At 53.1% G+C, this 26,177-nt stretch overlaps 1 protein-coding gene and 1 long non-coding RNA gene across 18 annotated transcripts in view; one reads left to right on the forward strand and one right to left on the reverse strand.

The window, feature by feature from the left end:
• The window catches only part of LOC138847138 (uncharacterized), an 83,556-nt gene extending 75,857 nt beyond the window's left edge, over positions 1–7,699 (reverse strand). The window contains exons 1-2 of the long non-coding RNA XR_011384780.1: positions 7,562–7,699; positions 2,872–3,023 (exon numbers count right to left, since the gene is read on the reverse strand). This is a non-coding gene — a long non-coding RNA (uncharacterized lncRNA). The remainder of the gene's footprint in view (positions 1–2,871; positions 3,024–7,561) is intronic.
• Positions 7,042–26,177, forward strand: part of LOC103346407 (trafficking protein particle complex subunit 9) — a 178,821-nt gene continuing 159,685 nt past the window's right edge. For 10 of the 17 annotated variants that reach the window (XR_011384767.1, XR_011384769.1, XR_011384766.1 and 7 more), the window contains exons 1-4: positions 7,065–8,022; positions 8,504–8,591; positions 13,370–13,515; positions 25,283–25,415. The gene's annotated coding sequence lies outside the window, so the exon portion shown is untranslated. The other 7 variants (XR_011384771.1, XR_011384758.1, XR_011384770.1 and 4 more) reach the window with 7 other exon arrangements.

Below are 26,177 nucleotides of genomic sequence, written 5' to 3' on the forward strand. Positions count from 1 at the left end.
CACACTCAGGGGAGGAGCAGGAGAAAGAGGCCCCATTCATGATCCACACAAGACACAAAGCCCTTTGCCTGTCACAGCCAAAACACTGGGAACACAGGACAGAACGAGACAGGGTCCTTGTGCCATGCACCTTCTAAACAATGGCATCTGGCCTAGTGCTTAGGACACCCATGCCGCACATCAGGGCTCGGGCTCCTGACTCCAGCTTCCTGCCAGGGCAGTCCCTGGGAAGCAGTGGTGATGGCTCAAATAACTGGGTTCTTGCCACCAATGTCAGAGACCTGGATTGAGTTCCTGATTCCTAGTTTCAGCCGTGGGGCCATTTTGGCCATTGTGGGAATGAACTATTTCTATCCCTCTCCTCACTCTCTCTCTCTCTTTCTCTCTCTCTCTCTCTCAGCCTCCTTTGCCTTTCAAATAAGATGAAAATAAATTAAAATTAAATGCCTGTGATAGTGATCTGTGCTAGAGGCTTGATATCTATATATGTACACATTCACACATACATACACACATATCCCAAGAAGTAAATAAATAAATAAATAAATTCTTACTCATAAGACCCAAAATTCTAAAATGACTAGAGAAAAGCAGGGAGAAAGGTCCATGGCATTGGTCTGAGCAGTTATTTCTTGGATGTGACCCCAAAGGTGTGGACAACAAAAACACAAATACACATATGAGACTGCATACAAGAAAATAATTCTCCAAGCAAAGGAAACAAGCAACAGTTCTCTCAGTAGAGAACCGACCCACACACTGAGAGAGCATACTAGAAATCATTTATCAGCTGAGGGGCTAGTATCTTAATACAAAGAACTCAAATGAATCAGTAACAAGAAAACAAACAGCGCCCGAATGGACATTTCTCGAAAGAAGACATACAAGTAACCATCGCCAATTATCAGAGAAATGCAAATTAAAATCACAACAGAGAAGCCAGTGTTGTGACATAGCAGGTAAGCTGCCACCTGAGACGCTGACATCCCACACGGACACTGGTTTTTGTCCCACTCACTTCACTTCCAATGCAGCTCTCTGCTAATGACCTGGGAAAAGCAGTGGAGGACAGCCCACATGTATGGGCCCCTGCATCCAGGAGCTCCTGGCTCCTGGCTTTGGCCTGGCACAGCTCTGGCCATTGTGGCCATCTGGGGAGCAAACCAGCAGATGAAAGAGCCCTCTCTCTGTCCCTCCTTCTCTCTTCCAACTCGAACTTTCAAATAAACATTCAAATCTTCAAAATAGATAAACAAAAATAAAACCACATAAGATGCATGTCACTCCACCAGACTGGCTATTACCAAAAGACCTAGGCCACAAGTGCAGAAAGAGGGGTCTAGCACACTTCTCAAGGGAACGTAGTCAGTACAGCATGTTGAAAACAGCATGGTGGGTCCCTAAAAACTAAAAAGAAATCTAACTGTCCCACGAACCCACCAACCCACGTCCGGATTTACGACATGTACATGTAAGGTGTATATGTACATGCATGGAATGTGTGCATGTACATGCGTGTGAAATATGTATGTGACATGTATATGTGTGATATGTTTGTGCACAAGCATGTGATATGTACTTGTGAATATAATCTGTGCATATGGTATATACATGAACACATATATGTATATGGCAGAGCCATGTCTTCGCTCACATGTCCACTGCAGCACTGCTCACCACAGCCAAGACAATGGAAATGCATGAATGCCCCTTGGCAGGTGAACAGACAAGGAATGGCAGCTGCGGCGCACCCAGGAATACCCGGACCCAAAACACCCACAGGAGGGTCTGTCATTTACAGCATGTTCATGGAGACGAAAGTCACACACTACATACGAGGACTCCAAAGTCCTTAAAAGACAGGATTGAAATGTTCTTACTGGGGCTGGTGTTACAGCACAAGTGGTTAAGTCACCACCTGTGTCGCCAGCACAGCATGTGAGCACTTGTTCAAGTCTTGGCTACTCCACTTCTGATCCAGTTCTCTGCTAACGTGCCTGGAAAAGGAGCAGTGATGGCCCAAGCTTGGGCCCCTGACACACACACTGGAAACCTAGATGGTGATCCAGGTTCCTGACTTCTGCCAGGCACAGTCCCAGCCATTGTGGCTATTTGGGGAGTGTGTGTGTGTGTGTGTGTGTGTGCGCGCACGTGTCCCCGTGTCTGTCTCCCTCACCAGACATGCGTAACTGCCCTTCAACTAAATAAATAAATCTTAAAAAACAATAAAGGGAAGGGGAAGAAATACCAGAGAGCTGATCTTTCTACAACCCATGAGAACACAGCAAGAAGATGGCCACCCTCACCAGGAACTCAACCATGCTAGCACCTGGGTTGGACTTGCAATGCTGAGAACCGTCAGTAAATCAATGCCTATGGTCGGGCTAGGCCAGGTGTGGGGTTTGTTACAGCAGCCTGAGCTGACTAACACACCCCCAAGACCTCTAGAAGAGCATGTGACCACCTGACACACCTAACCCGTTAACTCATGTCCCCACATGGCTAGGCCTTCTGCTGCAGTAGATACAATTCCCATTGCCCCCAGCTCCGTTTCCTTACTGGCATCACCAGATGGGAGAACTCCATCATCAGCACTGTGTATCCCACCGACATAGCAGGTATACTTGGGGGAAAATTCACAGCATTCCACTCCCTTAGGATGACCACCTAGCTAATCTGGACAAGACAGACAAGAGAGGGAATTGAGAAATTCTCTCTAAAATGTGCCTGCAGTAAGCCACGCTGCTAACAAAGTGCCGGGGTGAGGTCTTGGATGGGCGAGTCACATGGCTGGTGGCAGGTGCCCCGGAGAGCTGACTACAATGCGGACCTTGGAGCAAGTGAACTCTCGGGAATGAGGAAGCCACTTACCGTCACTCAGGTCCTACAGGAGACCCTCCTGGCAGGAGAAGTCCAGGCTCGCGTTCATGGTGACAGTGAAGGTGGCTGCCTGCCCAGGCTGCAGGGGAAACTGGGTGCCGGTTCTTCCAGCTTCCAGCTCAGGAAGTCACCATACAGTTTCTCTGCAATGATAACAACAATAGTGATGTTGATGGTGATAGCAGAGCAGAGGCACAATGAGACTGACACCAACCCGGCTGGGAAATTCTGGCACACGCTCAAAACAAAGATGACAAGCATTCAAGAGGTCAGAGAGCAAAAAGTCCAGGAAAAGTCCTGAATCAGAAGAGGCCATGAGGCACAAAGAGGAGGGAGAATGCGTCATGCTCGGGCACGGTACCCCCGCCTGGCCACCATCCCTCCTGGGGAGCCGTGGGACCTGCGGACGAAAAGAAGGCCTGTGGCTCTGGCAAGTGAAGCTAAGTTTCCCCACCATGAACATTTTCTGTATTGTACTGCTGTGAGGGAAACAGACCCACGTTAAGCAGGGACACCACTTCAGAGAAAGAAATCCAGAATCAGAAACACACAGCTAAGAGCAGAGCCTCAGGCAGGGCCGGCGAGGAAGCGGCCTTGGGCCTGGAGCACTGTGCAGAATGGTAAATCCTCAGAGCCTAGCTTTGTCCACAGACACCATAGGGGGATGGCCACTGCATCGGGGGCTGGTGCAGAGGCTGCCCAAAGTGACCTCTGCAGAGAAAGGGGTGGGGGTCATCATCACTGCATCGGGGGCTGGTGCATAAGCTGCACATGGTGACCTCTGCAGAGAACGGGGCCGGGGGTCATCATCACAGAGAGCAAGGCACCCTATGGAAGCACAGGAAGAGACACAGGGGACACCCAGTGTGGCCTGGGAAGCGGCCATCCCTCCTTCATTAGCAACTGGGAGTGAGCTGTGAGACAGCCAACCAAGGCCCAGTATTCTCTGCAGCCAGCACACCTGGGAAAACTGACAACCTCCAATGGCTGCGCCACAAGGTCCCCTTCCAACTCTGCTCCACTGAGAAGCTCCCAGCCCCACTGCCCTCCTGCTCACAGGGGCAAGCACAGATGCTGCACAGCCCTGAGCAGTGAGGTCCAGTGTTCGGCCAGCCAGCACAGCAACACACACACACCGATCACATGAAGGGTTGGTCAGTCATGGCTCCCGGGCAGTGCACTGAGAGCCCAGCGTCCAGGTATGCAGCACCAGGAAACCTTCCAGAGAGACTTGAGGGGAGGAGGAGAAGCCAGGGATGGTTAGGAGGAGGAGGATTCTGGACTTGTGCTGTGTCCAGCACGATCTTGGTTTGTGGCACAGCTTAACAGATGTCACGCTCAAAACCACCTTCACACACTGGCTTTGTGGTCTGCCTCCTGTGTAGCTGCAGCACGTGGGGACTTAAGACGTTCACATTAGCTATCTTTGGTGGGCAAAGAACCGCCCTAGCCCACAAAGATTGCTGAAGCCTTGTGTGTGTTCCTACTCTCCAGTCTGCACCGCAGCCCTGAGGTCCAAACTACCCCGGGACACCTGCTCTGGGTGCTGTACCAACTCCAGTCAGAAGTTATGCCATTCTTCCTGCACCACGGATGGGACCGAGACCCTCCAGTGACGCAGGAAGTCTACAAACATGTTACATGGATTTTAATGAACTCCACCTTTTTGCTTTTTAGCCAGTCAATCCATTCAGGAATGGAACAGGTAAGACATGCCAGGTGACAGAGAGCCAAATGGGCCTGCTTGCTGGGGCCAGTTCCAAGGCCCCAAGAAACAGGAAATGCAAGCTGACTGCCTCCATGCCCTGTGCATGCGCTACACCAGCAGCCACCCCCTTCCTAAGCACAGCCCATGTCAGACAAGTCACCAAGGCCTTGCAAAACCTCACCTCCCAACATCCTCTCCAAGCTGTTTCTAAAAGCACAGTCTGTAAACAGCAGCCACTGTGTCAGCTGCCTGTTCACACACCCATGGGTGGGCAGGAAGCAAGGGTAGGGCCTGAGTAGTGCACCTGCCGCGGGAGGAGCGCACACACTGAGGCGCCTCAGGAGGGCACTCCAGACCCACATGCTGCCAGCTCTCCTCCACCAGCACAGCCTGCTGCCTCTGTGGAGAGGGCCAGGCTGAATGTCTCTACAGTGGGGTCCCACCTGTCCTCCACAGCCCCACTCATGGGCTGTGTTCCTGTGGGCTTTGTCCCCCCCAACACACATACACACAACCCTTCCACACCCTGACAAGCAGGACACTATATCCAAGGGACTTATCCTCCTACCAATCAATCAGTCAATGGAAGGCACCAGCCTCCAGCACTGAGACCCAGCCCCTGCCTGGAGAGGCAGGCACCGTGAGGGTTAGGAGCACCTTCTTCAGGACAGGGCACCTGGGCTCACCTGCCAGACCTGCCTGCGTGTCCTACGTGAGCCACCAAACTTCTGTGTCTGTCAGTTTAGCCATCTGTAAGATGGGCTGTCATGCCATGTCAACGAGGTAAAGGAAGCCAAGTGCTTCGAACACAACCCAGACTAGAACAGCACTTGGCCAGTGTTAGTGATTCCTCCCGTGCCTCAAAAACCCCTCTCTCCTTGTCCTAAGGCAGCAGTCCCTCCCCAGGACCACATGAGGATGAGCTAGCCCTGCAGAGTATGGGACCCCAGCCCATCTTTCAGCAGGCGCACTCTAGCACTAGCTGCCACCATGGTTCTGCCCCTCCAGCCATGAACAGGACCTGGCACGGGGAAGCAGACAATAGTGACAACAGCGTGGACCAAGTCACGGTGTTCAGTTTATAATTAGAACAGTTGGAAACAAGTTCCACGGGAAAAAAAAGGATGCCACACTGAAAGTACAATGTAATTTCAAACGCATAAAAGTACTCAAGTAGAAAAAAATGAAAATATATCTGTACACTAATATTAGTTTGCTTTGAGTCAGGAGATCATGGGTAATTTCAAATGGTTTTGTAATTTTTGAATTTTCTGCTATGAGCTTTTATCACGCTTTTATAAAGAAATACACAGAAGGATACATCAAGAAGTTCACAGAAAATAGAATTAAAGGCTAAGTTTATTTTGATGCCAAAAAAATTGAAATGCTTGCATATGAGGAATCTTCAAACTGTTCATGAGAAACGTACATTATGAATAAAGCATGCATGGATTTCAAAAGCGTTTGGCACCAAAATATATTACTTTTAATTCTGTTCTTCCATGAGCTTTGGGAAGTCCCCTTGAGCCTGCCCGCGCGCGCACACACACACACACACAAACACATATTAGTATAAACCTGCACTAACAGCTCTCTAAGTCTAGGCCCCTGTCCCCCTAACCTGGTTTCATACAAGGAGAAGCCTGTGGGTCCAGCCTGCACATCCACTTGCAAGACCAACCACACTAAGACCTGTGGCCCACCTGACAGAGAGAGGTGGGTGCTGAGCCAATGCAGATGCCCTCATGGTGCCCCACGCTACAGCAGGGCACTGTTTCCTGGTGACAGGGGCAGCAAATCACAGGGACTGTGTGTCCCCAAGTCCCAGGTTCGTCTCAGCCAGCTCAAAACTTTCCTGGGGCAGCAGATTAACTCTGTGGCAGCCATGCCCATTGGCAGGCAATCAGATGCCTTCAAAGAGTTTGGCCAGGCTAAGGAAAAACTAGCCCGCCCACACTAATTAGGTGAGCTCTGCCTCTCCATACCACTGCTGTGCTCACTTGGCAAGGCAGGGACCATCTGGAGGGACCATCCAGCAGGAACAGCCCCAGGAAGTGGTGCCGGAATTGGAGCAACTGCCTAGTGAGCAGCTTCCCAACAGAGACGCTCCATCCCAAGTCATAAAAGAGCCGAATACAGCACAGAGAGTTCCATCAATTTGCCCAAAGCCAAGCAGCTGGAACGTCGTGGAACCAGGAGTCAGCGCCTGCCTGGCAATGGCCTCCCCCTACCTATCTGAGGGCCTGAACAGAGCCGGAGTGGAGTTCACAGGACCAGATGGCTCCACCGGTGAGAACGCCCATGGAAAAGATAATTAAAATCTGTGATTCTCAAACCAGGAGATGAAGAGGAAAAGCCGTCCATTTCATTCCATCAGACCAGCCTGATCCCAACATCCAACACAAGCATATCATGAAGAAAATGCCACACACATATCCGTCATGGATGTGTCACATGCCTCAACAAAATATTACCAGACGCCATCCAGAAGCACAACCAAAGCTTAGCACACTGTGCGCAACTGACAGTTACTCCGGAAATGCAAGGGTGGCTACCCTACAAAATCAATCATTCCCAGAACAGAATAGACATGGGGAAGGCCCACAAACTATCCCGATAGACACAGAAAACCTAGTTCACAAAATCTTCCATGACGTTCGCAATACTAAAACACAAATCATCACATCAGGAACGGAACGTACAACTCGGCGTTACAAGGCTCTTTCATGAAAAGCCCACAGAGCGCGAACATCACTGGGTCCTCAAAAAGCAAACAGACGGGAACGCGGGGCCGTTCCGGGAGGAGACCGAGCCACCTCTGCTCTCGCCCAGCTGCTCGCACCCTGGGGACCCTTCCAGACCGTCCACACAGCACGACCGCGACTCCACCCACGCCTTCGGGACCCAAGAGCAACAGGCACGCGGCCAGCCAAGACGCCCAGCGGGAAACCGCAACAGCCGCGCGTCACTCACCTCCAAGGGGGTCCGGTCTGCTGCCGGGTCAGTTGTTGTCCGCGAAGGCCGTTGCTTCCAGAAGGGGCCAAAGAAGAGCAACGCGCCTGGGAAACGGCACGGAAGCCTCGGACACGCAGCCTCTCCTGATCCGGCCTGCCCCTGGGGACGCTGGCTCTCCCTCAGGCTCGGCCAGCAGCGTCGAGGACGGCTCCTCTCCTCACGGCTTGGGCAGGCTCTGGAGCCGGAGAGGACCCGCGGCGCTGACTCCCAGCGGAGCCCCACGGGGCAGTCGGCGCCAGGCTGCGTGCAGGTGCACTTCCAGGTCACAGTGCCAGGCGCAGGCGCACTCCCCACGGGCCGTCACCATGGCAACCCAGGACGCACCTGCACACTGCTGCATCCAGCGTCCCAAGCCCCAAGGCCGCTTCCAGTCCCGCCTCTCCAGGCTGTGACCAGGGACGCAGACGCCGATGGCCCAGGTTCTCTGGACCCCACTTCCCTGCCTCGTGGGAGTCCTCAATGGAGCTCCTGCCTTCTGCCTCTTGCCTCCTGCCTCCTGCCTGGATCCCACGGCGTAAGGCTTCCGGGACGGTCGGCACTGTGAGGTAGCGGGTAAAGCCACCTCCACAGTGCAGGCATCCCATATGGGCGCCAGTTCGAGTATGGCTGCTTCACTTCCAATGCAGCTCTCTGCTGTGTTCTGCGAAGGCAGCAGAAGACGCCCCAAGTCCTTGTGCCTCTGCACCCATGAGGAGTTCCTGGCATGGCCCCTGGCTCCGGGCTTCCAATACTCTCAGCTCAGCTCACTGCTGCCAGTTGAACAGTGCTCCAGCAGGTGGAAGACTTTCTCTGTCTCCCTCTCTATCTCTCTTTCTCTCTCTCTCTCTCCCTCCCTCCCTCATTTCCCCCCTTCTTCCCCTCTGTGTGTGACTCTCAATATCCCTGCTGCTTCACCTGCAGGACAAGTTTGGCCTCTCACGGCTATCGCCCTTCTGTTACCTGCTCTCTGGTGCTGTCTTCCACGCTTCCCCCAAGGCAGGCTGAAGAAGTAAGAGGGGAGAAGAGAAAAGAGTGCTCTTTGTTCTGTCTCTTCCCTCCTATCCACTTGATTTTCTGTCAGTTTGCTAACTAGCATCCCACGATTGCTTTGCTTGATTCCAGTTAGCCACTGTGTGCTGAGCAGAGCCAGGCTTTCCAGATAGAATCTGGAAGAACATTCCTTCTCTGGGACTTCTTACCCCAGGGATCCTACTCCGCCATAGGCAGTGTCACAGGCTGAGTGATTGAGTTCTGTGGTGATCTGGGCCAAACAAATTATGTTGCCTTTAGATCAGGAACCTTGGACAGTTTTCTGTGGTAGTGGTGGGGGGCATATTTTATAAAATGACATAGATGCAAAAACTTAAGCTATGACAACTCAGCATGCGTACTTTCCTGGCTGATCTTGCCCTCAGAGCCCTCCCCCCTTTTATTTTTTTATTTTTTATTTTTATTTTTTATTTTTTGACAGGTAGAGTGGACAATGAGAGAGAGAGACAGAGAGAAAGGTCTTCCTTCTGTTGGATCACCCCCCAATGACCACTGAGGCTGGCGCACCACGCTAATCTGAAGCCAGGAGCCAGGTGCTTCTCCTGGTCTCCCATGCAGGTGCAGGGCCCAAGGACTTGGGCCATACTCCACTGCACCCCTGGGCCACAGCAGAGAGCTGGCCTGGAAGAGGAGCAACCGGGACAGAATCCGGCACCCCAACCGGGACTAGAACCCGGCGTGCTGGCGCCACAGGCGGAGGATTAGCCTATTGAGCTGCAGCGCGGCCCCCCCCCCCTTTTAAACAACTTTGTTGAAGGCTGGTGCCGTGACTCACTTGGCTAATCTTCCACTTGTGGCACCGGCACCCCAGGCTCTAGTCCCGGTTGGGGCGCTGGATACTAGTCCCATTTTCTCCTCTTCCAGTCCAGCTCTCTGCTTTGGCCCGGGAGGGCGGTGGATGATGGCCCAAGTGCTTGGGTAGCTGCACCCGCATGGGAGAATGGGAGGAAGCACGCAGCTTCTGGCTTCAGATCGGCTTAGCGCCGGCCATCGCGGCCGTTAGGGGAATGAACCAACAGAACAAAGACCTTTCTCTCTGTCTCTTTCTCACTCTCTATGACTCTACCTGTCAAATAAAAATAAATAAATAAAAAAGACACAATATAATATGTACAGTTTCACATTTATAAGAAAAATTTTTGTTGAAAAACAGTATACATACCAAGAAGTACACACATGTGTACAGGTAAATGAGTTTTTCATTCTCTGACCTCACACATAATCAACACTCAAGAACAAACATGACTGTTGCATCAAGAGCCCTTGGAATGCTTTTACATATTTAAAAAATTTTTTTAATTTATTTTCATTTTATGTGAAAGGCAGGGAGACAGAAAATAAGAGTGAGAGTGAGAGCGAGAATAAGAATGAGAGAGAGAGAGAGAGAGAGAGAGAGAGATCTTCCATCTGCAGGTTCACTCTCCAAAATGGCTGCCACAGCCAGTATTACGGGTAAAACAGCAGTGAAGAAAGGCATCCTCAGTTCTTTGTCTCCCGTGAAAGAAGCATTTCCACATGGACACAGCAGTGAGCAAAGCGAGCTTTATTTTATTTAAGTCAGAAACCTGCTGCCACTGCAGCCAGAAGGGTTATCCAAGAGAGACAGCCCCCAGAAACTGTCCAGTCTCTTAAGTACGACTTTGGGGGTAAAAAAACAGAATAATAGCTAACAGTCAGTTAGGAGGCTGAGACAAAACGCATCAAAAGGCTGGGTTTGTAATCTTGTTTGTCCTGTCTTGCCTGCTTGTGATAAAACAAAAAGGGCCTTCTTTCTGTTTTCACTGTAAACTGAAAACTCAGAGGGTGGAATCACTACTTCCTTGCTATTCTCATGGGAAAGGAGTGGGATTGGCACTTTTGTCTTGCTAAAGGCAGCTTTTGGGGGGACGGAAGCGTTTTGTGCCATCTTAAAGAGATTTCCCCTTCTATTGGCTGTTTTTTTTTTTTTTTTTGACAGGCAGAGTGGACAGTGAGAGAGAGACAGAGAGAAAGGTCTTCCTTTTTGCCATTGGTTCACCCTCCAATGGCTGCCGCGGTCGGCGCACCGTGCTGATCCGAAGGCAGGAGCCAGGTGCTTCTCCTGGTCTCCCGTGGGGTGCAAGACCCAAGCACTTGGGCCATCCTCCACTGCACTCCCGGGCCACAGCAGAGAGCTGGCCTGGAGGAGGGGCAACTGGGACAGAATCTGGCGCCCCGACCGGGACTAGAACCCAGTGTGCTGGTGCCATAAGGCAGAGGATTAGCCTATTGAGCCATGGTGCTGGCCGTCTATTGGCTGTTATTAACTCATCTGCCTCCTCCCACCAGGGCTGGGCCAGGCCAAAGCCAGGATCCAGGAATTCCCTCCGGGCTCCCACATGGGTGGCAGGGACCCAAGTACCTGAGCCATCATCTGCTGTCTCTCAGGATGTACACTAGCAGCTTCCTGAGTCCCAGACACTAAGCGGGCATTCTGACCTGGGCTGCTAGTGTGCCAAGTAGCATCTTAACTGCTGTGCCAAATGCCCATCCCTTTTCCATGTTTCAAGAACATTTTAGGTGGATCTAGATTTTTCTCTGCTTACAATGATGATTCCCTGGAAGCACAGCCAATTTCATTTTTAGGTGGTGACTGTGGTGTGGAGTAGGAAGATGTTTGTGTCCCAAGAGACCTGAAGTGTCTTATACACGAGTTAACCCTCAGGTACAGAGCAACCGTATCCTAGCACAGGGGTCAGCAGCAGGGATCCGAAACCTGTGTCTTCACTCCAGTCCAGTACTGTGATTTTTACACCAGGGACTCTGCTCTGTGTGAGCATAAGTAAATGTTGTTTTAGGAAGGGGCAGAGGAGGGGATTCTGTTGACCTACTATGTGTCAGGTGCTAATACAGGTACCTGACATGTGTTACCCAGCTTAGTCTTGGAGTGACTGCTGAGGTACATGGGGATCTTACTATTTTTCAGGGACTTATCACTTTTCCATCCTGTCCAGTGAAAGAGCCGAGGGCCACGCAGTGCCAGTGGCCTCTGGGATTGGACACTGGCAACTCCTTGCCCTGTGGTCATGATCTTTCTCCTACCTGAGAATGTCTCCCAGGCAGATGGTGAGCACTGGCCACAGGCAGTTCCCCTAGGTGGCCAGGCGTGGGCCTGAGGCTCAGCCCAGCCTTCAGAGGGGCCCATCTGAGTCCACGGGTGGTGCAGCTGGTATTTCCGGAACGTTCACAGGGCTGGGATTTGCAGTAGTCAGTAACGAGCTGCTTAGCCTTGAGCTTAGCTTCTGAAAGATGTGGAAGCTTGAGATTCTATTCAAAGTCAAAGTCCAGGACTGGGCGCCCGGCGGGGACACAGAGAGGGCTCTGGCACAGCTGTCCTCTGCAAGCTTCCAGCGGAATTGAAACAGACAAAAGATGCGTGGTTCTAACCCTCCCTGATAAACGCCACACAGGGTGCCCACAGGAGAAGGGAGGTGGACAGGGCATGTTGGATGTAACCCATGGTTTACAGGATGCTGGTTTGTAAGCTGCAGCTCCTGCCTGTGAATGCCAGGGACACTGGCTGAAAATCACAGCTGTGACCCAGACTCTCCAAAGATGGGGATGGAAAGTTGTCGGGTGTTTTTGCTGGGTGCAGTGGGGATGCTGTATGTGAGTGTATGTAGCGGGTAGGGGAGTGGACTGTACAAGCCATCTGGAGCCCGGCAAGGCTGTGGCTTTGTGGGTTTGGTACAGCAGTCTTCATTCTCCAGTAGAGGTTGGGCTACACAGTAGCAGAAATTTCCCTTGAAGTCTCATTGCAGTCTTAGTGCTTTTCTGCGATTAAGTCTGATGCCAGCCGGGCCCTTTTCCAGGCCCCTGAGCTCTCTGGGGTTGGTCCATGATCCTGGCTGCTTCACCTTCCCTGCGTCTGACCTTACAGTTGCGGAAGGAGAAAGCAGGAGGCCCGGGCTTCCTCTGGGAAGGACCTGCATGGCTCCCACCCCTTACCCAGTGGGCAGAACTGCTCCCGTGGCCTTATATCTGGGAGGTAGGGGTGGAGAGTCATGCAGGTGTGATGCCGGCAGTGTTGATGTCATAGCTGTTCTCCCCCATCCAAAGAGGGTTCCTTGTCATCTGGGTACCAGACCCAGCAATATTCCTGAGCTGATCCACCACCTTGCCAAGACAATCTCCCAGGAGAAACCCCCCACCCACCCAAGCCATGGTTTCAGACCCAGCATCTCTTGCTGTCATCCATGTCCAGCCATGGGATTTTGGGTTGTGCACTTAATCTCTTGTTTGAAAACTGGTTATGTGGAGATCATACTAACGGCACCCAAGCTGACAGTGGATGTGCATCAGTGAGAACACACAGATGAAGTGTGGGGTTGGTTCTGAGTGTCTGTGAGCCGACCCACCCAGGGGAGGCAGGGTAAGGGTTGGGTGGTGCTGACGGGAAAGTAGAGGTGCTGTTGGCCTCTGACCTCCTGGAGCCCAGGGCAGCCCAGCCTGCTGGTTGCAGTAGCAGTGGGGACTCACCCTGGGCCTTGTCTGTGGGGCCAGGGGAAAGCGGCTGTGCCCCCATCCCAGGGCAGGGGGTGTTCCTGGGACTTCCTGGGCTCACTGTGTGGCATTCGGCTGCCTTGCCCTGCTGCTGACTTTGAGTGCTTTCCCTTCCTTTGGTTCATCTCCTCTGACCGATCCACTGTTGCTCCCACACGTCCTGTTTCCCTGAGGCCAGGCCAGCGTGGCCGCTGATGTCTGTGCCATTTGTCACAGGCGTGTGTAGCTGTTGAACCTCCCCGCCAGCCTCCTGCCACAGAAAATGAAGAGCTTGCTGGGTCAGAACATGTCGGCCAAGAGTCCCTTCATCTACTCACCGGTCATCGCACACAACCGCGGGGAAGAGCGCAACAAGAAGATAGGTAGGCCCCGTGGCCCCAGCTCTGTCCCCCCACCCTGCCTCCCGCTGCCCCTGGCACATCTGGATGTCAGCACAAAGCTCCAGGCTGGCCGTGTGTGTGCCTTTCCTCCCACGGAAGCTTGTCTGGTTTGCTGCCTTTGGCAGGCAGCTGCCCGTGGAGCTGAGTTTTAAAGATCTATTTCATTGAAGGCGTTTTCAGGAAAGTCCCAGGAACTGGAAAGAGCTGTGTTTATCGAGACTTAACACAGATGACGTCAGAGTGGCAGTGGAGACCAGCGTGATCTCACACTGTCCGTGCTGACTTCCCACCCAGCAGAGAAAGCTCTGCTCTGGGGTTGGGCCGTGTCCCTGGTGCCGTTTCCCCATGAATGCGGGGAGAGGGGCAGCAGAACCCTGGTTCTCTTGAAGACCTCGCCTCTGCTCTTCCAGCTCCAAGCTCCCCGCCCCTTCCCAGCCTGCGGCTGTTCATGTCTCTCCTGCCACTGACCCAGGGCACAGTGTGCCCCAGGCCTGCCCTGTCCTGTGTCCTGGTGTCCTTTGCAAGGCCTGGCCATGGCTCGAGCTCTCTCCCTCACTGCCCTGGAGACAGACCCCAGGGTCTCCTTGCATGTGGGGCGGGGATTGCCCGTCATGCTGGCTGGCCTGTGCGTCCCCACAATAGATCTACAGGGACAGGGGCCTGCATTTCCTAGACAAGGAGCCTGAGCTTAGGGAAGGCCGGGCCCTGCCCAGAGGCTGACTGCCCTAGGTCCCCTCCTGGTGTGGTGGCCCAAGGCTGCTGGCAGCTCTCTCGCTCTTGGTTTTTGATCCTCAGTGCTTTCTGTGCTTCCTCTTTATTTCTGTTTTTGATTCCATGCCTCCTTTTAGGGAAAAGGCACCTTCTTTCCTTAGGGGCCCTGCCTCGCATACCACCCCTGCTGCCTGCCTGTCCTGACCCCCCGCCTTTCTCACCTCTGCTTCTCAGATCCAGCCACATGACTCTTTTCTGGTCCTTGAACACCATGACTTGTCCCTGTCCCATGGTTTGGTCTCTGCGTGGACCTTATCCCGCTGCTGTCGCTGCCTTACTCACAGTCACGCTGCTTGGGTCTCTGTTCAAATATCGCCTTCTCAGAGGGGGAATCTGCTGCTCCCAGCACTTTGGAGGCCACCCTGCCCTCAGCATCCCTAGCTTGCCCCTCGGTAGTGCCTTTCCTTAACTCAATTAGACATTTGCCTCTTTATGGCTTCCCTCCCGCAATGTAGCAAGAGGCTGGGAGCTCTGTGCTGCTCCCTGCCCCGTCCCCAATGCCCACAGCACAATGAAAGAGTGAATGGAGTGGACAGGGCTTGTCCAGGACCTCACTGCCAGGGGAACTGGCCTCGTAGCTCAGTCTGTGCTGTCCACAGTGCCGCATTGTCCCTGGCAGAAGGGACACTGGAGCACTGTGTAGAGCTCGTCATTGTCGTGTTTCTCCTGTAATTCCAGCACCGGCAGGCCGTAGCTCCTAGTAGGGCCTCACCGTAAACATCACCAACAAGTTGCAGGTTGTCAGAACTCCCTGAAAACAGTGCGTCTTTGGAAGAAAGGTTGTTTGCTCAGCTACAGGGTGAGACCAGGGTGGGAGTCCTAGACAGACCTGTGCTTTCTGTCCCTGGAGATCTTCATTCAGATGCTGCTTGAAAAGAGGCTGGCTCGTATTTTTGTGCCTTTAGTTGTCACATTAATTTTGGAGGAGTTGATTTTTATCTCCTTTTACAGACGGAAAAACACAGACTCAGAGAGATAGTTTCCTACAGGTTACTTAGCTGGTTAGTGGCAAAGCCAAGAGCTGGGCTCACACATCCCCAGACCAAGTGTCCCACCCCGACAGGTGCTCTCTGGTTTGCTCTAATGTGCACGCACACCTGGTGTGGGCCCCAGTTAGCTGCAGATGGCGCCTGGCTCCTGAGGGCTCAGGTACAGCGTCCTGGCTTCATGGTGGTGTGGCAGCCACCTGTACACCCTTTGCCCTTTGCTGTCAGTGTTCAGTAAATCATGCGAGCCCAGCTCCTGGCTAGTGCAAGTGTCACAAGCACATTGACACTGGGCTGCACTGAGCTAAGCCAGAGGGGTGCAGCCTGCCCCTATACCCACCCAGTTCATGCAGGCCAAACAAGTGCATAGGAAGTCAAACAGAGAGACGGGATGTTGGTGGCAGAGGTACTCCTGGGTACCTCCCCTTTGAACCTGAGCAAAGACTGTGCACTGGGGAGGCAGGGCCAGAGAGGCTCTAGAGCAGACTTGTATAGAGGGCTTAGGGGCTGGAGGCCAGGCTCCTCTTCTTGAGGCTACCTGTGTGATCCACCGGGCCCAGCACAGCAGGGGATAGGGGGCCCCTGGTTACAACATTATTAAGGATTCAAAGACAGCGACATCAGAGCCTTAAACTCAAAGCCTTGGAGCTTGGCTTGGAGTCTCTGTCCTTGTGGCTTGTGCCCAGCATCCAGCCTCATTTCTGTTCTTTGTTCTTAAGCAACTGATGAGGCTTCCTTTCGTGAATGAGGCCCAAAGACGACACCATGTGGGAGTTCTCATCGTGGTGGGATTCTGGTGCTGCAGGTGCCTGTTCATGGAGAGGGTGGAGACAGGGGTGCACATTGCCTGCCCTGAGCCAGCCTGCCAGGGCACGGCAGGGCCCTGTCTCCTTCCCTCGGCTTAGAACTCGGCACTCAGGGATTGACAGTTTGTTTGTTTACTTTTCATTTTATTTGAAAGAGAGAGACAGAAAGCGAGGGGGGGAGGGAGACGTGGAGAGAGATCTTCCATCCACAAGTTCACTCTTCAAATGCTTACAACAGCCAGGGCTGGGTCAGTTCAAAGATGGGAGCCCAGAACTCAATGATCCAGGTGGCAAGGACCTGAGTACCCCAGCTGTCACCTCCTGCCTCCCAGGGTGCACGTTAGCAGGAAGCTGGAACTGCACCTCCTGCCCCTCGGGGTGCACGTTAGCAGGAAGCTGGAATTGGAGGTGGAGCAGGGACTGAAACCCAGGCATTCTGATACAGAATGCAGGCATCCCAAGTGGTGTCTTAACCACCACGCCACACGCCCTCCACTCTTGTCCTCTGTGATACAGTTTTTCATCATAGTAAGAAGTGCCTGCTCATATATTCAGTGGATAATGTCAAACTTTGTGGCTTTTTTTCTGAAATATATATAACCAAAGACTCAGCTGAGATGCATATTATTTGTTGAATACTCATGGATAGTAGAATGTACTTTGTGTTCCATGACTTCTGATATCTTTTGGACAATTTTCTGCCTATAGTGTGGACTCGTGTCCCTTTTGCCTGAGATTCTAGTCTCTGTAAGTCCATCTTTAACTGGGTACTGGAGCTGAGGCAGACCCTGAGGGCCAGTGCTGACACCACCTGCCCTCCCCCTGCACTGATTCCTGGCCTGAGTGCCTGTGTGCAGGCTTCGTCTGGGCCCTGCTCTGAGAAGAGATGATGGCAACCAAGGTGCCAGGCAAGGCCTGGACCAGTGAAGAGATTCCTCCCTCTTGTGAAAGGACCTTGTGGTATCCCCAGATTCAGTCTGAGGTCACCGCTGCCAGGCAGGGTGGCCTGGACAGGACGTGGCAGCCTGGGGTTGCAGCCTAGCCCTGCAGCCCCCACTCCCCGCCATGTGACCTTGGACAGCCGACAGGGCCATCTGGGCTGCACATGTGCCCTCCATGCTGTGGGCACGCTGGGAGCTCATGGGGAGCATTGCGCTGAGGGTCAGGTGAGAGAGTTCCTGAAGTCCCTGCAGATGATGTTTGCAGCGGCACTCGTGTGCCTGGGGCTCGGTACCGGGATGCAGCAGGCAATCAGGAGCGCTTCCTCCCACAGGCAGAGGCAGACGTGGCCACAGAAGCACCTGTCTGCACAGATGATAACAGGCGCAGGGGATGGGCCAAACCTGAGACAGCTGGTTTCACCACCGCTGACTCCTGCTCCCTTGCTGTTTCAGGGAGGGACTGTTGAGGCAGGGGCACGGGCAGGGGGTTGTCTGTTTCTGACAAAAATCACTTCTCACAGACTCAGTGATTGACTTTAGACTTACCTGTAGTGGACGAAGGCCGTAAAAGTACAAATTACTCTTTTTGGCACCCTGGAAAACACAATGATCATTTTTTTGACTATGAGAGAGAACGAATCTGTGATACCAGGCATAAGGACCTGTTTAAGAGACAATGAGTTCTTCATCTTCGGTTGGGGGTGGACTAGGGTACCAGTGCCCTGCAGGCCAAGGGAGGCTGCTAAGGGTGGAGGGGGCAGGTGAGATGAGCACAGCTGCCCTGGCTCCTTTGTGGAGAAGCCCTTGCAGCTTATCAGAGACTGACGTCAGAGAGAGGGCAGCCTGAGTCCCAGGAGCTACCGAGGGGCAGCTTGGTGGAGGGAGAAAGAGCATGGGTTCCAGAGCTGACAGCCTTGTGTTTTGAGTCTCAGCCTTATCAGGGCCTAAGATGGGCAGGCCACCCCACCTGTCAGGTAGAGTTTTCCTTCTTCGTAAAATAAGACAAGTGCTGGTTCCGACCAGGTGGCAGCTGGTCCTGCACTGTGTTACTCTGTGCCATCATCTTGTGAATGGATCCAAGATGCCAGTTCCCGGTCATCATCACAGGTGTGGTGGAGCTGGTCCTGGATCCTGTGCAGGCTGCCTGGCACAAGGTGTTTGCAGAAGCTGAAGGCTCCGTGAAAGCTGAGGAATTCCGGTCAGCAAATGCTGGAAAAGCCTCTGCTTCCCCTTCTGCCACCACCTATCTGCTAGGCCCTGCCTGGAGTTCCCAGGCCTGGGCCAGAGTCCCTGTGGCACGAGATGCTGGCAGTGGTGTTCCCAGGCAGGTTTGCTCACCTGCTAAGAGCCTGAGTGCCTGCCTTGTGACCCCGGAGTCACTGCTGTTCCCCCGAGGTGATTACAGACAGCAGTGGGGCAGCCGTGTGGAAGGGCTTCATGCCTCATGCGGGGTCTGACTTTCCTTCTCTGCCTTCCAGTTTCACAACTGGTGTTCCGGTGAGAGCCAGGCTCTGCCTGCTGGCATATCTGGGACACCCGTCATGGGTACTCTGCTGGTGTCTCGTTGCTTTGCAAGAAATCACCAACTTCCCAGTTTAGAGCAATACAGATTGATTTCCTCACTGTCTGTGAGATCGGGGTGTATAGTGCAGTCCTATGCCCAGGCTGTGTCCACATCTCAGGCTCGTTCAGGGGAGGTCTGTGTCCATACCCCTCATGGTGCCCTCAGCCATTTCCCTGAAGTGGCCTCCCTCAGGTCCCCTGTACCCTGCCGGCCCCAGCCCCTCACTCAGGTCCCCTGTACCCTGCTGGCCCCAGCCCCTCCCTCAGGTCCCTGTTTACCCCTGATGGCCCCCAGCCCCTCTCTCAGGTCCCTGTTCACCCCTGCTATCCCCCAACCCCTCCCTCAGGTCCCTATTCACCCCTGCTGGCCCCCAGCCCCTCTCTCAGGTCCCTGTTCACCCCTGCTGGCCCCCAGCCCCTCCCTCAGGTCCCTGTTCACCCCTGCTGGCCCCCAGCCCCTTCCTCAGGTCCCTGTTCACCCCTGCTGGCCCCCAGCCCCTCCCTCAGGTCCCTGTTCACCCCTGATGGCCCCCAGCCCCTCCCTCAGGTCCCTGTTCCCTGCTGGCCCCAGCCCCTCTCTCAGTTCCCTGTGCTGCTGGCTTGAGTTCCTAGGGGCCACCCCTCCAGGAGGGGTCTGGCCCCCTTTATGGGCTCACTTGATCACATCTGTCCCATCTACAGCAATCTCCCTTTTGACGAACTCAGTCAGCTGGTTGGGGACCTCTATTAAGTCTACAGGAGCCATTCACCTGTGTCCTGTCATGTGGCTTGGTCATCATGTTCACACTCAGGTCGTCTCGGGGTTGTTTTGGGGTTGCTTGGGGTCTTGGGTTTGTTTCAGAGTTCTGTCTCCCCAGCAGCTGCTGACTTACAACTGACAAGGACGTGGGCTGGGTGGAGAAGTCATGGTCTTGGGGGCACAGGTGACCCACACTCTGGGCCTCTTGCCAATGACCCCAGCCTTCTTCCTGCATTGAGAGCCTGTGGGCCCTTGGCGTGCTGTGTGCCGTAAGGGGCCACACCAGGTCCAGCTGTAGCTTTGTGAGGTGGCCTTGGGGTGCCAGCGGGAGCGCAGCCTGCAGAGGGTGGAGGAGGCACCCTGTGTGTAGCATCAGGACAGTGGCAATACCTTGCTTTGCGTGGTTTCAGAGAAAGCAGGGCACACCAAGCTCTGAACTTCCCACCTAACAATGGGCATGGCGGCCACCGCCTTTGTGGGAAGAAAATCATTAGCAGGCTGATCTGAAACCCCATGAGAAGTTCAAAACTACCTGCTAACCCCAGGGTTCTTTTGCGTGTGTGTGTCTAGATGTCCAGTGGGTTCAAGCGGACGTGTGTGAAGTCCAGCTGATGGTGTACAACCCCATGCCATTTGAGCTCCAAGTGGAGAACATGGTATGTACCACTAGGGGCCTCTGTGACCGAGAACTCCAGCGTGTCACTAAAATGCGTCTTTGCTTAGTGTTAGAGGCACTAATTCTTGCACACATGTCTGCTTTGCCCAAGATGGTAAGCGTTTGGGGAGTGAAGTCCGTATTTTGTCATTACCGTGTCTCATGCTTGCTGCCGAGTAGACGTCTGAGGCACAGAGCAACCCTGGGCTTGTACACGCACTGAGCTTTGGCCATTGGCTGTGAGATTGGAAGTCAGCACTTTGGAGTTCACAGGGGCTTACTGGAGATTGTTGTGCTGCTGTGAGGTGACACAGGGATCGAGGCGCAGGGGGAGCTGTAGAGAGAGGTGCTGTGTTACGGCACCATGTAGGGTGTGGAAGATTCATGCCCTGGGTCCATGCTTGCTTGGTGGACATGTGCCGCCATGGGATCCGTTCCCAAGGTTCTCTGTACTGCGACCAGAATCATAACCGGTGTTCCATGTGAGAACCAGGCTCTTCCTGCTGGTGTCTCACTGAGGGCCATGCCCTGTGCCAGGTACAGGGAGCGTGGCACCCTGGGGATACGAGGGCCCATAGGCCTCATCCCTGGTGGGAACACAATGAGCTGTGTTGGGGATGCATGGCGCCTGCCTGGGAGAGATGCCCCTGCTGACTGGGCCAGACTGCCTGGTGGAGCCACAGTTTTCTGCGAGCCAGGACTGTTGGGCAGCTCTGCTGCGTGTGGCTGCTCCCTGAGCCTGTGTTAAGCCTGCAGTCCTGAGACTGACTGAGGACCGGTGTTCCCCCAACTGTTGCACAAGGGTGCACTGGCCTCAGGACATGGCCGTGCAGACGTGCATCTGCTGTGGCTGTCTGGCTCTTGGAATCCAAGGGGGGAATTTACCCCAAAGTAGTTGAAGTGTCAGATGATTGCTACTGTTTCTTATAAATATTTTTCATTTTTAAAAGTAGCATTTTTACCTGGTTTAAAAGTAATAAATTATGTGTTTTAATAAATCAGGAAGGGTAGAGACTTAGACAAGATAAAAGCACCACTTGGATATAGCTGACATACCATGGTACTGTGTCGAAAGCTGACTCATGGAACACTTCAGACGTGCACACGCCACCCACATTTCAGGCAGGCAGCGGTGGCCACACTGCCCTGGCTGTTCTAAAAAGACAGAGGCCAGTGTGTCTGTTAGAGATGAAAGGCATTGGCCGGCGCCGCGGCTCACTAGGCTAATCCTCCGCCTAGCGGCGCCGGCACACCAGGTTCTAGTCCCAGTCAGGGCTCCAGATTCTGTCCCGGTTGCCCCTCTTCCAGGCCAGCCCTCTGCTGTGGGCTGGGAGTGCAGTGGAGGATGGCCCAGGTGCTTGGGCCCTGCACCCGCATGGGAGACCAGGAAAAGCACCTGGCTCCTGGCTCCTGCCATCGGGTCAGCGCAGTGCGCTGGCCGCAGCGCACCGGCCGCGGCGGCCATTGGAGGGTGAACCAACGGCAAAAGGAGGACCTTTCTCTCTGTCTCTCTCTCTCACTGTCCACTCTGCCTGTCAAAAAAAAAAAAAGAAAGAAAGAAAGGCATGTGATCAGCTTCTCTGAGTGCACCCTGCCCACTGCGCCCCCTCCACACGCACACACGCAGATCACTTCACGCCTTTGCCTCACATGTGGGCGGCAGGCATGCTCACTACCCCCAGAGTATCTTTGCTGCCGGTGTTTCGTGTGCACAGAGCTAGAGACAGTGTATGCGCATTCCACACATCCAGCTGTCTACACCACGCGCACATCTGTGCATGCAGTTTTCGTACATCCTGAACTCACACCGAGGCCCGGCATCTTGCCTTCCTGCGTTCCATGTTTGTGCCCTTCCTCCCAGCACACCCACTCACATGCCTTGTCCTGCCACAGATAAAAGAGGTTTGTTTTAAAATATTATTTATTTATTTATTTATTTATTTATTTATTTATTTATCTGAAAGTTGAGTCACAGAGTCCATTTGCTGATTCACTCCCCAGGTGTCTGCCCAAGCCAGGACTGAACCAGGCTTGAAGACAGGAGTTCTGTCTGGATCTCCCACATGGGTGGCAGAGGCCCAAACACTTGGGCCATCTTCTGCTGTTTTCTCAGGCACATTGGCAGGCAGCTGGATCGGAAGTGGAGCAGCCAGGATGCAAACCAGCAGCAATATGGGATGCTGGTGTTGTAGGCAGCGGCTTTACCTGCTACACCCCAATGCTGGCCCTGAGTCTGAGAGTTTGAGGGCTTCCTTGACTGCATGCTGCGGAAAGCGGACCCCCCACAAACAGGGCAGGACTCTGTGTCTTGAGTTCTTTAATTTATCTCAGCAGGGTCCTGTAACTGTGACGAAATCTTGCACGTTATTCGTTAGATTTACTCCAAGGTAGTTGGAATTTTTGATGTCTTGTTAATTTTTTTAAACATTTTATTTTCCAATAGTTGACTGGTGATTGTTGACATCTTTTAGATTGTGGGAGACCAGGAAGAAGCTTCTAGATCCTGGCTTTGGCCTGGCCCAGCCCCGGCCATTGCAGCCATTAGTGGAGTAAAACATTAGATGGAAGATCTCTCTGTCTCTGTTTCCCTCTTGCTTTCAAATAAAAAAATAAGTGTTTCAAAAAAAGATAAATAAAAATTTTTCCTTTGTGTTCATATTCCCATTTGGTACAAGAAGAAAGCAAACCAAACATCAGAAACATGGTGGAGAGGGCCAAAATCAAGGGCAGCGGCTGTTGATCTGACTGCCCCGTGCATCACGTGTGCATGGTCTCGCAGTTCTCTGTGGGTTCTAAGAAGCCGCAGCCTTCCACTGCCTTGTTCTGGGTTGCCAGGTGTGCGGTGCAGGCTGGTCCTGCTCACGTTGCTCTGTGCCTTGCTGCAGGGGCTGCTGACCAGTGGAGTGGAATTCAAGTCGCTCCCCGCAGCACTCTCCCTTCTGGCCAAGTCTGGTCTGTACCCAGTGACGCTCGTAGGGGTCCTGCAGACGACTGGAACGATCACTGTGAACAGTAAGGGCTTTTCTGATTGCTGCTATTGAGGGCTGCCACACTGCTGTTCCATACACCAGGGTCCAGAGCCTCTCACCCATCTCATTAGTCCTCGTCCATCAAGGGATGGGGAAAGACTGCCTTTCCTTGGGATGTGGTGCAAGTTGGTGGGTGTGATTGGCACCTGCCATGCTCCTGCTGCAGTGGGCGGGGCCCTCCCTGTGCTCTGTCTGCCTCCTCCTCCAGACAGTCTTCCAATGGCTTGGTTCCTACCTCTGCACCCTGACCTCTCCTGATGCCACGATGTCCCATGTGCTCTCAGGAAGCCCCTGTCATCTGCTGGATCTCTTGGGAGAGTTGGCTGTGCACGTTGAGTCCCTTCTGCCACTGGTGCCATGGTCCTGCACCCCTCCGCATCCTGAGTTTATTCCTTATCACTTCACCAGAACACGTCTGTGGCGTCACTAGTGGCGTTTTTCTGCCTAAACCTGGGACCAGTTGTTTGGTTTGCTTGGAGCTTTAGTGCTCATTTGCCACCCTGCATGTGTGGCGAGCTGTGTCCTCCAGCCTTGGTGACACCACACCCTCCAGATTTTCCGCTGTCTCTTTGGCCCTTCTTCCTCAGTCTTGCTGGTCTTGTGCAGGTGTCCCCGTGCAGCCCAGCCCTCTGAAAGGTGCTCCTCGCTCTGTGTTTCTTGTCCTCCTCTCTGTCCTCCATAAGTCACCTGTGGTGAGGGTGTCCCCAGCCCCACAGCATTTTTCTGCCTCACAGCCCTGCAGACTGCTGACCACCCCCAGGGTCGGGTGCCCTTCCCTGGCCTGTGCCCCAGCACTTCCCAGCTATCCCCCTGGTGTCCGGTGGGTGGGACATGCCTGTTCAACATGTCCAACCCAAGTGTACTGCCTCCCCTCCCCAAAGCTGTCTCTCCTCTGAGACCCCTCTCTCTCCTCTGAAGGTGTCGTGGTCAGCCAGTGGGAGTCACTTTCCCTCGTCATCAGGCCGAGTTCCCCAGCCCTGTGTGGTCCATCTCTGTGCTCCTCTGCCGAGCCTTCCTGCTGGGTTACACATTGTTCCTCTACCTTTGCTGTATTGCGAGTGCCCTACCCTTTTCCACTTCCTCCGATATGTGCGCAGGCTTAGTGGTCCCTGAGCTGTGCATCTCTGTGCAGAGCAGTTGGCATTGTTCTTTGGTGTGTCTTGTGCACGAAGCTAGATGGGCTGACTCTGTACTGCTGGGCACAGTAAAGTGTGGACCCCAAGTCTTTGTCATCAGATTATTATGTGATAGCAATTTTCAGCAATGGTAAGGAAAGGCCTGATTCTAATTAGGGATTATAAAATAGTGGTTGCTCAGCAGGCAAAACATATATCAGGCTCCTATTGAAAGATAAATGCGAGAGACCCTGGTTCCAGATGTGGGTTTGTGGGGAGAATAGTGTTTTGCCCATTGCAGGGGTGTTTTGACAAGCCCACTCTCTGAAGGTGGGTGAGCTGGAGTGTGTTGAGAGAGCAGCTTCCAGCCAGCAGGAGCCACAGGAGGACTGAGGAGGCTGCTGGGGCCCCAGGAGCCCTTGAAACCCATGCTGGCTTCTCCACTGAGCACACCCCAGGCTCACACGAGTGTAGGCAGGTTGTCACCTGAGCCTCGAGCCATTGGGTATGGTTTCATTTTGTTGCACAGTAAATGCTGTTGATAATAATTAGCTAAATTTCAAAAGCCATTCTACAGCTTTGCTTAAATAGTTTCAAGTGCTTATCTCACCAGTGGAAAATTTGCTCATCTTAAACGGCAGTGCTCACACACACACACAGCCAGTTCGCCCCGTCACGAAGCCGCTGCAATAATAATGATTGGCTCTTGAACTTTTGTCTTTCAACAGAAGGTTCTGAAGCATTTTTCAAATACTCATTAAATTGCATTATATCCCGGGAAGGAATATTAACTGCCATCCTCACTGTGGAGATGGATAAATCTGAAAAGCAAATGAGTCCCGGGCTGAGATGCTGAATACGGGTTGTGCAGAGATTGATGGCTTACAGGAGCTTCTCCATTTGGGCCCAGTCAGCCTGGTGGGATGGGAGTACAGGTGCTGTTGTAACCCCCACCACAAAGGAGGAGCCCGAGGGATGTTGAGGCTGTGGGCAGGGACTAGCAGGTGACGGAGCCAGCACCAAGACCCAGGTCTTCTGCAGGGTTGCCCTTGCTGGTTGGGGACTTCAGCAGTGGACACAAAGGTGGACGTGGGGCACGGAGCTTCGCTGGGAGTTGTGATGTCTTTGTTTTCCTGTGTCCCAGGTTACCACACCACCGTCTTTGGTGTTGTCAGTGACTGCCTGCTGGACCACCTCCTGGGAATAAAGACAAGCAGCTCTACCACGGAAGTTATCCCTGCTTTGTGAAGACTGCAGATCAGCACCTCCCTGCCCAGGTACCTGGTGAGCGCAGGTGTCCAGCTGCGGGCAGGAAGCAGCCCTGTGGAGCCTTCCCTCGTGAGGCACACAGGCTCTGCATGTGTCCAGAATTTGCAGGCCCAGAATCTGCAGGAGGGGTCCTTGAGAGTCTGCAGTAGTTCATACGTTTTGCGCAGAGCAAATTAGAGCAGTCAAGATCTCCCATACTAAGGCTAGGACCAAATGTGAAATTATTCTTCCAAAAACAGTCAGGATCTTAGGGCATCTAAGAAAATCACTCTTCTGACAGAATTATTTTATTTTATTTTTTAAAGAAATATTTATTTATTTTGAAAGAGTCACAAAGAGAGGGAGAGACACACAGAGTGAGTGAGAACTCTTTCATCCTCTGGTTCACTCTCCAGATGGTCGGAACGGGGAGCACTGGGCCAGGTCGAAGCCAGGAACCATGAACTTCATTCAGGTCTCCCATCTGGGTGTGGGGATCCAAACACATGGGCTGTTTTTTGCAGGCCGTTAGCCAGGAGCTTGATTGGAGTAGAGCAGACAGAATCTGAACTGGCACCCATATGGGATTGTTTTATTTTTGTTTTAGATTTTCAGCATCACAGGAAAGTGTAAAGGAGAAAGGGAAGTGGGTGTCAGGAGGCCTGGAGCCAGTCACCGTAAATGCTTGGGGGTGCTTCCCGCCACTTTAGAAAACACTTGTCTGAACACGGAGTCATAGATGAGTTTTTGTGAAATCACATTAATAAGCTTTTTTTTTTTGACAGGCAGAG

The sequence above is a fragment of the Oryctolagus cuniculus genome, chromosome 19 (assembly GCF_964237555.1).
Source record: "Oryctolagus cuniculus chromosome 19, mOryCun1.1, whole genome shotgun sequence".
NCBI lineage: Eukaryota > Metazoa > Chordata > Mammalia > Lagomorpha > Leporidae > Oryctolagus > Oryctolagus cuniculus.